General features: G+C 40.3%; 1 pseudogene; it reads right to left on the bottom strand.

Moving 5' to 3' along the window:
• Nucleotides 1–7,565: 7,565 nt before the first annotated feature.
• On the bottom strand, nt 7,566–8,526 carry LOC134370176 (ras GTPase-activating protein-binding protein 1-like; annotated as a pseudogene).
• Nucleotides 8,527–14,062: the final 5,536 nt, after the last annotated feature.

The raw sequence follows: 14,062 nt of genomic DNA, 5'->3' as shown, positions 1-14,062 counted from the left end.
GGTTCAGATCCTATATAAGGATGAGCGGTGCACTCCCTGGCTGAGCGCCGGTCACGAAAAAAAAAAAAAAAAAAAAAGAAAGTAGCTTTGAAATGACCGATTTGCTTTTTGTTCTTTGCTTTCTTCAGCCTTTTTTCTGTCTAGAAAGTCAGCCTCCTTTGCTCAGTTCATTGCAACTCTGAATTCGCGTCTCCCCAGGGAGGGGCAGTGGTTATCGCTCTTATTTGTTTCTTTGTTTCCTGGATTTGTTTGCCTAGATTATTTTTTGTTTGTTTGTTTGCTTTTGTTTTTCTTTAAGCAAACATTTTGGGGGGATTTTTCTGTGGTTTTTTAAAAATTTATTTATTGAAACATAATTTATATATATATATATATGTAGAGTACATTGTTGACTATCAATACCTGTGTGCAATATGTGATGCTCCAATCAGGATAATTAGTATATTTAACATTACACAATGTAATAATTTCTGTGGCCCTTTACCAATTTCTCACTAACCCCCCACCCCTCTCCCTTTCCCACCACTGGTAGCCTCAGTTCTGTTCTCTCCTTTTGAAAGTTCAATGAATTATTGTGACTATTGTGTCTTTCTTTTTTTGTCTGTTTATTTCTTAGCTCCCACTTACACATGAGGACATGTGGTATTTCTCTTTCTGTGCTTGGCTTATTCACATAACATAATTTTCTCTATGTTCATCCATGTTGCTGTGAATAGCAGAATTTCATTCTTTTTTATGGCACAGTAGTATTCCACTGTGTATTTTATCACACTTTCTCTGGTCATCCACCCATGGACATTTAGGTTGGTTCCAACTCTTGGCTATTGTAAATAGAGCTGCGATAGACATGGGAGTGCAGGTATCTCTCAGACATGAGGATTTCCATTCCTTTGGGTATATACCCAGCAGCAGGATTGCTGGATCGTATGGCAGTTCTATCTGTAGTTGTTTGAGGAAGCACCATACTGTGTTCCATGATGGCTGTACTAATTTACAGCCCCACCAACAGTGTAGGAGGGTTCCCTTTTCTCCGCATTCTTGTCAGCACTTGTTATTCTCTTATTAGCCTGCCTAAGTGGAGTAAGATGATACCTCAATGTGGTTTTGATTTGCATTTCCCTGGTGCTTAGTGATGTTGAGCATTTTTTCATGTGTTGGCCATTTGTATGTCTTCCTTTGAGAAATGCCTGTTCAGCTCCTTTGTCCATTTTTTAATCAGTTTACTTTTTTTTTTTTACTGCTGTTTGAGTTCTTTGCATATTCTGGGTGTTAATCCCTTGTCAGATTGTTTGCCTAGATTAATTTTATAGACTCTATTTCCCTAGCACTGTGTGGTGGCTGAGGCCTCTGCTTAGGATTTTGGTGGTGGTGGTGGTGGTTTTAGCCTGACTTCTTAGGGGTCACCCCTGGGTCAGCATATGATTGGTCAGAGGTTGTGCTGAAGCATCTTGAGCCAGTAATTCTTCCATCCCGTGCAGAGGAATCTATGCATGGTTTCAGGAATGCATTCAAAGTTCAGAAAATTTACAAGTGGGCCCCATGTTTTACTTTCTGTGTTACAAGACCTCACATTCATTCAGCCAGGCAGGAGCATCTGGCTGGTGTCCTCTCTGCTTTCTTCTTAGGTGGCCAGAGCCTTGGGCATGAGCAAAGCCTTCTAGACCACCAGGGATATGCAGGATCTTATCAAGACCTACTCTGGCTATTTCCTCCTCAGATCTCCCTTGTTAAGTTTCTAGCTGGTCTACCTGTCTGTTGCTTGCTGAAGTCAGCATGGAGACCTTAGACCAGCTGTGATGTTGGCTTTGTCCGATTGTTTGCCATTGATTCTGCTACTGTTTTTAACACCCCTGGGCATGTAATTTTCTGCACACTTCTCTAAACAGTCAGTCCCCTTCATCAGCAGAGCTGCAGTCCTCACAGCCTGCCTTGCCCTGGTAGAACTGGGGAGGCAGGTGCAGCTCTAAGCTAAAACCCCATGGATTCCCATTGTTCTCACTGAGGTTTGGTAGCTTTTCTTAAATTAATGCTTCTCTGTTTGTTGTGCCTAACTTAGCACATCCAAAATGGAACCCCTGACTCCTGTGTGCACTCATTGTAAGTGGAAACTCTATCCTTTCAGCTCTTCTGGTCAAAAACCTTAGATTTTTTTACCCCTATTTTCCTCTCTCACCTCATTAAATCTAACTGCAAATCCTGTCAGTTCTAAAGACTCTAGAATCCATCTGCCTCTCATCGCCACCACCAGGCCCCCCCCGCAGAGATCCAAGCACCATCATCTCTTGCTTGAAATATCGCAGTAGCCTCCTCAGTGCTCCACCCGCCTCTGCTCCTGCTTCCCCTTCAGTCCCTTCTTCTCAAATCTAACTCACACCATGTCATCCTTCTGTTCAAATCCCCTAGATGGGCACTCCATCTCACTCAGACTGAAAGCAAGTGTCCTTCAGGGACCCCTAGCTACTCTCTGACATCATCTCCTATTATTCTCCTACTTCTTTTTTTTTTTGGCAGCCAGCTGATATGGGGATCTGAACTCTTGACCATGTATAACACCATGCTCTAACCAACTCTCACTGACTCTTTATAGCCAAAGTGACTGTATCAGTCAGGGTCTACTCATAAGATAGAAACCACACAGTTACTTGTACAGGGAAAATTTAATATGAAGAATTATTTAGTATAACAGAGGGTTGAAGTAATTGGGGTTAGCTAGTAAGAAATAAAGAGAACTCCAAAGAATATACAAATGGTAGACTTAGGGAGCAGCTACCACCCCTAGGGAGCCCAAGGAAGAGCAACTCTTCTATCTCCTCCCCAACAAGGGTGAGATCCAGGCCTTGCTGGAGAGGGCATGCTGTGGCTCAACAGCTGTCAGAGAAGCCACTGTGGTGGCTCATTCATGGAAATTGCTGGAAATCTGCCTTCAAGGATGGTAGGGAAAGCCATACAAGGTAAAATATCTCCCCAGAGGCACTCTGTTACAAAACCACCCAAGAAGGGTACCGGAGGAAGCAACTGGGTGCTGGGTGTTGATGGCCACTGTGCATTGCAATAGCCATCTACCCCACAGAAGCCTGGTGAGGAGAGATCACCCAGGCTGTGAGCTGGGCCCTGGAGAAGCAGGGCAAGCTGCAGAAGCCTGCAGAACTGCACACTAGAACCAGGAAAGAAAGCCTCTCTCTCTGCAACATCTCTCCAAGCACCCTCTACTGACAAACCTTAACATCGTGCCAGCTGACAAAATATATTTTGAGTCCAGCTACAGAGCAGGCACTGAAGGGTGGGTTTGGAGCTGAGATGCAATAAATTGATAACTGACATTGTGGCCTTCTTGATGTTCTCTGAAACATGAAGAATGCTCACACCTCCGTGACTTTGCAATTGCTATACCCTCTGCCTAGAATTTTTTTTTTCTCAATTCCCAACCATGTCTGCATGGCTTGCTCCCTTACTTCCTCCAGGTTCCTGCTCAAATTGCTTTTCATCGGTAGGCCCTGCCTGACCACCCTAACTATGTAGACTCATATACACAGCACTTTCCATTCCCTCTCCCTTATCCACTTTTCTCCATAGCAATTATTACCATTTAACATCATTTCTGTGTTTATTACTATTGCCCACCTCCCCTTTCAAGAATGTAAGCTCATCAAGTACAGAAAATTCTATTTTTTCACTCTTGTATGTCAAGCAGAATTGAATAGAACAGTGCCTAGCACACAGTAGGTCTCTAATAAATACTTATTGGATGAATGAATTTAGTAAATTAGGAGCATATAGGAAAAGAAGGGAAAACACCAGCCAGTCTCATCACCTGGACACTACTACAGTTAACATGATGATAAATTTCCTCTTGGATTTTTCTCCCATAAGGTTTTTTGTTTTGGTTTGGTTTTTAATTGTTATAGGGGCTTAACAAACACGGAGAATTATGTTCATATTAAAAGTATTCAGCTTACTAAATTTTTTCACAAACTGAACCTACCCAGGTAATCAGCACCCAGATCAAGAAATAGAAAATTACCAGCACCCTAGAAGCTCCTTTTGTGCCCCCTTTCCAGGGTAACCATTATCCTAAATTGTAAAAGCAAAGATTAGTTTTTATACTTTATATGAATGGAATTACATAGTATGAACTATTTTGTGTTTAGCCTTTGGCTTCTGTCATTTGACATTTTGTATAGAAGATTCATTCACATCACTGTGTGACTGTAGATCTCTTTTGTACTGCTCAATATGTTATATTCCATTTGTGGATATACTACAATTCTTATATTTTACTATTGATAGATATTTGGGTAATTTCCAGTTTGGGACTATTATGAGTAGAGTTGCTATACACATTCTTGTACTTGTCTTTTTGTGAACATATGTCAGCATTTCTGTTGGATTACGTATATCTAGGAGTGGAACTACTGGATCATAGGATAGGCATATGTTCAGCTTTATGAGCCAACCCTCCCCGCAATCCCAGGGATATAATCTTTATTCATGTCAACTAGCATTCCCTGATGTAACACACATGAAGCACCCAGCACTGTGCACGGCCCTCAATAGGAGGCTTTCTGGAAATGGGCTTGTTCTTTCCTCAACTCCATGCTAAACACTGTACATGGTCCAGTGGGGAAAGACAGAGACAAATAAGCCATATCGTGAGTAAGAGTAGCCATAAATCTCATCCCCATCCTCCACCCACCCCCCATCACCAAATAGCATAAGGCAATATTCAAAAGAAAAAACTCTTTGCAAAATTAGAATTGAAAAGCTTGTTCTGTGCTAACCATATTATGTATTTTACTTCTTTTGATCTTTAATGAGATGAGGCTGTCATCCTATAATAAAAAGTCTGACTTCATATTTTTTAGGTTTGACTGCTGACACCTTTCAAGCACCCCTCTTTTTTTCTTCCTCTCTTGTTCCACATGTGGGCAAGCCCATAAGAAAGCCTGTGGGCTCCCTCCCCTGGCACCCTGCAAGCCCTGGTCCTCTTGAGGGACCCTCACCACAGCCCTACCCCCCCAACCCCAATAAAAAGGGCCAGTCACCCCTCCTTACCCTCTCAAGCCATTTTTGGACCTCCTTGGGAGCCTGTCCTGCTCTATCCCCAGAAAGTCTCATCATGTCAGTAATAAATCTTTACATATCCTGTTGATGCATGTGTAGGGTCCTCAGTCTCAGATATCCAAACCAAATTTGGATGAGGGGGTCAATCCTGCCCCCTGTGAGGCAACTATAAGACCCACCCCCATTTTATGGATGAAGAAATTGGAGCTCAGAAATGTTATTTATCATTCACTTATTCATTCCCTCAACAATATGTGTGGCATGAACAGAGCAGTGGGAAACAATATAGAGGAATTCCTTGCCCTCATTAGAGTGGGGGAAGTAGTTCACAGAAAAATAAACTACTTTTGAATATATGAAAACATCATTAGCCTCCCTTATAACCAAATATATGCAAATTAAAACAGGGATATAGTTTTTAACTTATCTGAGCAAAATCTAACAGTGTAACAATACATTGTATTGGCAAGGGTGTAAGGAACAGGCACCTGTATACGCTGTTGTTAATGGTGTAGAATAATACAATTGTGGGCTATTTAGCATACTTATCATTTTAATGTAATCCTCCTCTTCCTCAAAAAGTAAAGTAAAAGAAGTAAGTCTGTTTTTAGGAATTTATACACATATACGGAGGTATGGTTACACAACTACAGAGAAAGAGGGCCCAACACTTTCTTCTTTTCTTACATAAAGTGAATTTTATTTCTGTATAGGTCTTTGTAGGAAATTGGGGCAATACAGAAAATGAGGAAGAAAAAAACTAACTCAATCCCAGCACCCCTGCACGAGCCTGCGCCCACACACCTGTGGTTCCATTTCTCCTTGCAGAGCAATGCCGCCTCCTAGTGGATTTGGGGGTTTTTTTAGAACATTCAATATTTCACCATTTTAAATTCTTTAAATGTACTTAATTTTTAAACTAGGTAATGCACTTACATGATTTAATATTTAAAAGGTTCCAAATGGTATTCAGTGATAACACTCACTTCCATTCATGTTCCCCTCAAACCAGGTTCCTTTCCCAACAGGCAACCAAATTGGCCAATTCTTTATCTATTTATTACCTTCCACAGATGCTCTATGCATATATCTGGATTCAGTAAATGACGGTTTCCTTCTTTCTAGCTCCTGTCCTTTTTTGTCTTTAATCACCTTTCTGATGATGCGAGCTCCTGTCTTTAAATCATGAATAGCAACATAAAAACTTAGAAAAACTAAAAACTTAGAAAATCCAAAGAAAAAACATATCTACACAAACTATTCATTACTGTCTGATTTATAGTCATGAAAAATCAGAGTTAATATGAACTCCCAAAATGTGAGGAATGACCAAGTAACATCCATTGGTAATTATGAAGACTTACATAACAACATGGAAAAATGTCTATCATAAGTTTTTTTAAATTTTTTAATTTTTATTTTTTTTTAAAAATCTAGATTTTATTATTTTTTTCTTTAAACAATTGCCAAGAATGGAATCAAAGATAAACAGAAGGCACAACAGTTTTGCTCTGTTTTTTTGTTATTTGTATTTTTGAGATTTTTGTTTGTTTACAAGTACAATTACAAATTAAGAGTCTCATGCTCTACCGACTGAGCTAGCCGGGCGCTTACAATTACAAATTAAACACAAAAAAACTACTTCAAAAAAAAAAAAAAAATCTAACAGTTCAAGAAAATCATATCAGTTGCATTCCAGACATTTAAAACATATCTCACAATTTACACTTCAATGGTAATGGGCCAGCTGGCCCGTGGCTCACTTGGGAGAGCGTGGTGCTGACAACACCAAGGCCACGGGTTCAGATCCCCATACCAGTCATCTTTAAAGAAAGAGAGAAAGAAAGAAAGAAAATACATAAGTTTCAGTGGTAAAAACAGGTTTTAGAATTGTTTTCTGATCACATATCAAAAGAAAAAACTCTATTAACACCTTTTATTCAGTTTTGAACCATACCAGCAAGAAACAAAATTGTCAAATTTTCCAAAAGCAATTTCTTCATACCAGAAGGTAGTCATGACTATCAAAGAAGAAACAATTTGGGTTTTTTCTGCCTTTGAAATGAAGTCAAATCCAGTATTTCTCATAGGCTTTTGAAACACGTAGAAAATAAGTAGGAAATATTCGAAAGAATGAAACATACCAATGTCAGTAATAAGCAAGACACATCCTTTGGAGAAATGGCTGTTAATTAATTAATTAATTAGTTAATATAAATAAATCCAGTCTATATATCTAAAGTAATCAAAGAACTTCAGTCCTTTTTTTTCTTCTTTAAAAAAAATTTTACAAACTTACGCAGTTTACAACAGACTAGAGTCATACTCCAAGATCCCAAAGGCTGGTTGAAGAAATTCATCATTCTGCAGGAGCTAGGGTTAGTACTGCTGCGTGAAGATCAATGAAGAGCAATTCACGGCCTTGGAGCAGTGCCCCCTCCCCACTCCCAATCCTGGTTTCTGCACTTGCCTCCACCCAGCCCACCTCAAGGGCCTCCAGGTCCCTACAGACAGTGAACTCCACCGTCCCCTCCCCCAGCAGCTCGAGTCCTCTTCTCTTCCACATTCAGATGGACCTCATTTCTGAACATGATGGGCCTGTTGCTAAGGATCTTGTGAACAGGCTCAGAAGTGTCAGAAACGACAAAACCAAAATTGGGTAATTTCCCACCACTGTTAATGCACCACTCCACCACATTCCCACAATTTTGAAAGAAATCTTTAAGCTCTGATTTGTCCACCTCATGAGGCAGGTTGCCAATGAAGAGTCGGTGACTGTCAGGGTGTCTCACAGTTCCTTGGGGTTCAACATCACTTTGCTCATCAGCCTCACAGACTGGCCTGGGTCCCCTCTGAGGAAGAATATTTATTTCTCAATCTCGCACTCTGATCCCTCTGAGCCTTCTGCAGTGTAATCTGAGATCGCGGCTTAGACTCTGGACCAGGTTGGGAGGCTGCTATTTTAACAACATGAGATGGTATCCCAGAAACTGGAACAGCCCCACTGGGTGGAAGGTTCTTACTGGTCACAGATGCCCAAGAAAATGTCCTCAAGTCTTCCTGTACTGTCCCAGTTGTGTCTACAGGTGCTGGTGAAGAACTCTTCAGAGTGTCCTCAGGAGCAGTTTCTTCTAATACTGGCTCAGGCTTTTCCTCTTGGATTTCAGATACAGGTTCCTGCTCCAGTACTGGCTCAGCAACAGGCTCCCATAATTGTTCTTTCAAGTCATTGCTGACAGTCTGATCACAGAAAGTTCTAGAATCACCAGGTACCACCTCAGGTGTCTGCTGTCTTTCTTCAGATTCCTCTGTTTCTTCCCCAGATTCCTCCGCTTCTTCCCCAGATTCCTCCTGAGGCTCAGTGACAAAGCCACCAAAGACCTCATCTTGGTATATGAAGATGTCATTGTGAGCATAAAACTTATTTGCAACAGAACCCTCCGGAGCAAGGAAAAACATCTGCATGAAACTCCTCAAAGCCTGGTTGTTGCTGGAGAGCCCCTCACCAGGACCAGCACACCATCATTTAAAGTGGCATGAGCATCAACATGGCGAGTTTCGGTGTGGCAGGTGGTGACGTTTTGTGACATTACTTTGCTATGGATTTCTTTCTGTCCACAGACTACGTTAGCTGGCTTTCCGTTCGAATCCAACCCCTATGGACATAAGAAAAGTTATTTCCATAAAATCTAGGTAGCCTGTCTGGGGCCTGGTTCAGCAACTTGTAGTCCTTACTGTCTCACAAATTCCCACCCGACCAGCAGGGGACTAGGCTTCTCCATAACGATTGCTATTAATTCAACCTCACCGGGCCGTCGTGAGAATGAAATGAGGCAGACGGGTTGCTCAGCACGGCGTCCAGCACACAGTGAGGGCTCGAAACGAATATTAGTTATTATTATCACTCATTATCCACGCACTCGCTGCTCCCTGCAAAACCAAGGCAGCACTTCTGCTTTGCGGGCTGAAGGGCTCTAATGGCACTTTAGTCGTAGGATGCAGCATGCCCACGAGGCCACCACAAGTTTTTTTTAAAAAGGCAGTACGCATAAGAGGAAATAGAAAACTTAAAAAATGATTCCTTCCTTTGACATAAAAAGAATACAATGATATAACAATGATGTGTCATTTTTCAGCTGTCAAACTAGAAAAGTATTTCTTCCTAATAAAAATCATCAGTTCAGAGGAGCATGTTGTGACAATCGTAGTGTTTGATTTGGAATGGGGCAAATTGACTCAAGCTTTAAGAAAGTTAATTAAAATGTTTACTTTGATTCAGAAATTCTATTTTTAATTATGTAAGTATAGAATAATCCTTATGTAAAAATATGGTAATCGCATTACTTGTTAGTGAAAAAACTAAGTTAAATATCCAGCAACACAGAATTGGTTAACTAAATAGTGGTATGTTCACTTAATGAGACACTAAAGTCATTAAAGTGTTTGCTGGCTGAACCCTTAGCTCAGTTGGTTAGAACATGGCCTTATAACACCAAGGTCACGGTTCATATCCCTGTACTAGCCAGCTGGTGGAAAATGGCTGCAAAGATTTGGAGATATATGTTTTTGAGGTTGGTTAACAGATACAAAGTCACAGCTAGACAGGACAGATAAGTTCTAGTGGTCTACAGCAGTACTAAGCATCTATAATTAACAATAATTTATTGTATGTTCTCAATCGGCTGGAAGAAAGGAGCTTGAATATTCTCATCACAAAGAAATGATAAATTTTTGCAGTGATGAATATACCAATTACCTTGATTTAATTATCACACATTGTATACATGTATTGAAGTGTAACTCTAACTATGAAATAGCATTCATGTGGGTCTACAAGCAGAATTTAGATTTAAATCCAACAGCAAACTAATGCCTTGTTCTATTAGCTTATTTAGTCCTCACAGCCACACAGTCCTATTTACTGACATGCACTAAGGTTATAGAGACTTAATATGAAAACTGGGTGGTGCTGATAACACCAAGGTCAAGGGTTCGGATCCCCATACCGGCCAGCCGCAAAAAAAAAAAAAAAAAAAAAACCCCGTAAAACTACAATGGAGTAAAGTGGTAAAGTGCATAGGCAGGTCAGAGCACGTAAGAATTCTCTTTGACCACCAGGGACTTGGGAGTTGTCTTAAAGATACAATGGTCAGAATGCCCAGATGTCTGCTGGCTTTTCCTTTTGTCCTTTCTCTTGGCAGTTCTCAAAAGCCAGTGTGCCTAAGACTTTTCTGTGTAGGGTTGTATATACAGAACATATATACTGTGCTTCAGGTGGGTTTTAATGGATTTTCAAGAATAGTTTAAAGCATGCAGAATTTTTACTTTTCTAACCACTAGGCAACGTGTGACTGTTTTTTCCTTTGTGTGAATACTCTTGTTATTTGCATGATAAATAACACGCCTTTCAGCTCAGGTGGAGAGTACAAAACCCTTTTGAGTCACACTTGGCAGGTCAATGGGAGGTTAGCCAGAGGATCGCCTCAGCCCTACTTCACATTTGTTCTGTTTTGGGTAAACGTGCCTGTGGCACTGTCTGAGCCAACCACCAGCTCCTCCACCAAAAGGTGCCGCCAAACTCACCTCCCTGATACCTTTACTCCAGTAAACTCCACACCAGCTTCGTCTTTGCTCAGCCTTTTCCTCCACTAAGAATATCTTTCCCACAACAAAAAGCCTTGGTAAACTCCATGAAGAAACTTTCTTTTTCTTTTTTTAATTGAGGTGAAATTAACATAGCGACAATTAACCATTTTAATTTAACCACTACAACTCAATAACATTTAGCGTATTTTCTAAGTTGTGCAACCACCAGCTCTCTCTGGTTTCAAAACTTCATCATCCTGTAAAAGCACCCCATTCCCATTAAGTAATCACTCTGTTTCCCCCAGCCCTCACCCCTCATAACTCGTAATGTTCTTTCTGTCTCAACAGATTTGTCTATTATAGATATATCATATAAAAGGAATTATATAAAACATGACTTTTTGTGCCTGGCTTTTTTCACTCAACACAATGTTTTTGAGATTCCATGTGTAAATACTTCATTCCTTTCATGGCTAAATAATATTCCATGATATGTATACACCGTAATTTGTTTATCCATTCATCTGTTGATGGACACAATTGTTTCCACCTTTTAGCTACTTATAAACAATGCTGCTATAAACACTCATGTACAAGTTTCTGTGTGGACATATTTTTACTTCTCTTGCGTATTGAGGAAACAGTTTCTCTACACTCACACAACACTTCTGACACCAGTTCTGGAGAACAACACACATTCTCTCTCCCACTATACTCTCACAACACAGGACACTTCTATGACCAGATATAGGATTTTTTTTCCCCACACACCAAGCAATTAATTCTATACCAGACACCAGCTGGGTGCCCTATAATTCAATTCAATTCTGAGACTATTGGAGGTGGTGTCAGATCCCCCAGTTTAAGGGCTCAGCCCCACAAGACTGCTGCCCACGTTAGACACCAATCACAAGCCCCAGGCTGTGACCTGTACTTCTGACTGGCTATAAATAGGGGTGCCAGGGTTGGTCAGTTAGCTCACTCAGTAGAGCATGGTGTTGACAACAGCAAGGTCAAGGATTTGAATCCACACACACACACACACACACACACACACACACACACACACACACACACACACACGGGTCCCCATAACCCCCCCCCACCTCCTTGGGTGCAATAATTTGCTAGGATGGCTTACAGAACTCAAGAAAACACTTTACTTACATTTACCAGTATATTATAAAGGATATTGCAAAGGACATAGATGAACAGCCAGATGAAGAGGTTCACAGGGTGAGGTATGCGGGGAAAGGACTTGGAACTTCCATACCTCCTCCAGGCCCACGACCTTCCACATGTTCAGCAAACTGGAAGCTCTGAAAATCTAATTGTTGTAAAGTTTTTATAGAGCTTGATTTCCAGCCACCCCTTACCCACTTCCCAGATGTTGGTGGGTGGGGCTGAAGTTCCAACCCTCTAATCCGGTGGTCTTTCTGGTGACTGGCCCCATCCCTAGGCTGTCTAGGGTCCCCACCCTAAGTCACCTCATAAACATGTCCAAAGGGGCTCATTATGAATAACAAAAGACACTCCTATCACATAAGAAACCCCAAGGGTTTTAGGTGCTTAGGGATAGGAACCAGGAACAAAGATCAAATATATTTCATATTATACTACAGGTATGTAGGAGTGGAATTGCTGGATCATATGACAATTCTGTTTAGCTTTCAGGAACTGCCAAACTGTTTTCCATAGCAGCTGCACCATTTTATATTCTCGCCAGCAATGCAGGAGGGTTCCTATTTCTCCACATCCTCACCAACAGTTATTTTCAGTGTTTTTGGTTATTTTCATTAAACCCATCCTATTGGGTGTGAAGCGGTATTTCACTGTGGTTTTGATTTGCATTTTTTTAACAACCAATTACGTTGAACAACCTTTCATGTGCTTGTTGGCCATTCGTGTTGCTGAAACCCAAAATTCCAGGTTCAGGTCCTTGATGAGCAGTTAAAGCCAAACACTGAAACACACTGATGCTTGGAAATAGAAGACAGAGAGCAAAATCTCTCAGATCCATTTTACCATAGAAATGTAAGGCAAGTTTTATGTAAGGCTAAGAGGTAAGGGAGAGAGTCTCGGGGCAGTTATGGGAAAGTCTGTTTCATGACTTCAGTTAAGGTCTTAGGCAATGACCTTCCTTGGCACCAGCGGTAGCTGGGGCTGGGTCCTCCAGTGATCCGCAATTTCTTTGACAGAATTCATTCTTTTTGCAAAACAAACTCATAAATTCTCCTTGTGATCTTTGGGTCATCACTTCCAACTTGATGGAAAACCAGCCATCAGGAACTTTAAATTATATTATGGGAACAACGGCTACTAGTCAGGAAGTTATCAGCTATCAGCAAGCAAAAGTTTAACTAACAGATCACTAATTTTCAGCCACTATTAAATTTTAAACTACTGAAATTTCATGGAGATCTGTTACAAACACTGAGAAGAAAAAAAAAATTCCAGAGAACCTGTCGGCTTCATTTGTATATCTTCTGGAGAAATGTCTATTCAATTCTCTTGCTCATTTTTTAAATTGGGTTGTTTTAATTGTAAAAGTTCTTTATATATCTTTACATATTCTTACTTTATCAAATATATGATTTGCAGATATGAAGATACTTCAAAAAGCTCGTGAAAAGATTCATATTGTCTGTTAATTCTATTTTTCCACAAACTTCTCAAAGTACCCTAGTTTTCTCCTTTCTGTAAGGTTCTTTCCCATTCTTCATCACATCCTTTGATGCAGTTTTTTTTGATTAAGTCCTATTTACCTATTTTTTCTCTTGCTTTTTGTGCTTTCAGTATCACATCTAAGAATCCATCACCAAATCCAAGGTCTTAAAGATTTACCCGTTTCCTTCTAACCTTGTAGTTTTAGCTCTCATATTTAGATGGTTCACCCACTAGAGTTTATGAGTGATATATGGAATACAGTACAGGTCCAGCAACTTTACTGTTCTGCATGTAGTTATCCAGCTGTCCCAGTACCATTTGTTGAAGAGATTACTTTCTCCAATGAATGGTTTTGGTACTCTTGCCAAAAATCAATTGGCCGTGTATGCCAAGGTTTATTTTTGGACACTGAATTCTATTCCATTTGTCTATTATGTCTATCTTTATACCAGTACCATAGTTTTGATTACTGTAGCTTTGTAGGAAGTTTTGAAATCAAGCAGTCTGAGACCTCCAATCTGTTCAAGATTGTTTTGGCCATCTAAAAAAAAGAAAAACCTCCACCATTGGAACTTTTATAGTGATTGCATAGAATGTTTGGGGAATATTGCTATCATAATATTAAGTCTTCCAATATATGAACACGTCTCCCCATTTATTTGGGTTTTCTAAATTTTCAGTTTGGTCTTTCACTTCCTTGGTTTGACTGATTCCTATGGTTTTTTGTTTTGCTTTTTTTTTTTTTTTT

This window comes from Cynocephalus volans, chromosome 1 (assembly GCF_027409185.1).
Source record: "Cynocephalus volans isolate mCynVol1 chromosome 1, mCynVol1.pri, whole genome shotgun sequence".
In the NCBI taxonomy this organism is placed as follows: Eukaryota; Metazoa; Chordata; class Mammalia; order Dermoptera; family Cynocephalidae; genus Cynocephalus; species Cynocephalus volans.
Note: the sequence above shows the minus strand (reverse complement) of the source record. Positions and strands in the feature narration are given on the sequence as shown.